Source organism: Macadamia integrifolia, chromosome 4 (assembly GCF_013358625.1).
Source record: "Macadamia integrifolia cultivar HAES 741 chromosome 4, SCU_Mint_v3, whole genome shotgun sequence".
NCBI lineage: Eukaryota > Viridiplantae > Streptophyta > Magnoliopsida > Proteales > Proteaceae > Macadamia > Macadamia integrifolia.
The window spans coordinates 8,085,747-8,086,683 of record NC_056560.1 but is presented as its reverse complement, the minus strand read 5'-3'; positions in this window follow the sequence as shown (position 1 = coordinate 8,086,683).

The following is a 937-nucleotide window of genomic DNA, read 5'->3' as shown; positions in this document are numbered from 1 at the left end:
AGAGAGAGAAAGTGAGAGGAGTGTGTTTTGTTTTGTAGTTGGTGGGTTTTAGTGTCTTTTGGGTTTCCTTTTTCCCATCTGGCAAAGTAATGGGTTGAAATCGTCTGCAATTCCGATCTCGTACAATTTCATACAATATCACCTTTAGGCGATGACACGTGTATTAATACCAATACAATGGTCCAGATCTACTACAACTAATAAAACATTAAATCAGTGAAGAGGCATTTAAATCAAATCTGGACCATTGCATTAGAATCAATACACGTGTCACCTCCTGAAGGTGGTATTGCACGGAATTGTATAAGATCAGAATTGCAGACGATTTTTTTCCAAAGTGATGGCAAGTCCCTTCTCAGAACAGTCAATCGAAACGGAAAATAAATAAAACAATTTTTATGTTTTGGAATCGGACGATTCGACTCGGAATTAAGTTCTTACCCAATTGATTTGGTTTGGAGTTCTGGACATGAAGGCTACACTGACGTCGATCCAGCTGTGAAGTACCCGGCTTGGAAGCCCAGATCTTTGAAATGGTCGATTTTAATGGGTACGTGTAACCCATGAGAGTGCTATTTAATGAATGAATAATAAATAGTTTTACTTTTTTATTTTTTTATTTTTTTATGACAGAATAATAAATAGTTGGAACTTCTCTTACTTTTATTATGGTAATAATAATAATGGGGCAGAGATTTCGCAGTTCCCACGATGTCCGAGTGGGAAATTGCACCAGTTAGAGATAGAATGATGGGTTTAAATATTGGTATCCGATCTATTGTATCGGCCGATTCATGATCATAATCCAATATGGACGATACACATCAGTAGGGGTGTCAATTCCTAAACCGAACCGGTAAAACCGGCCGGACCGAACCGATAACAACCCGGACCGAACCGAACCGAAGCCTTATTGGTTCGGTTCGGTTCGGTTTCG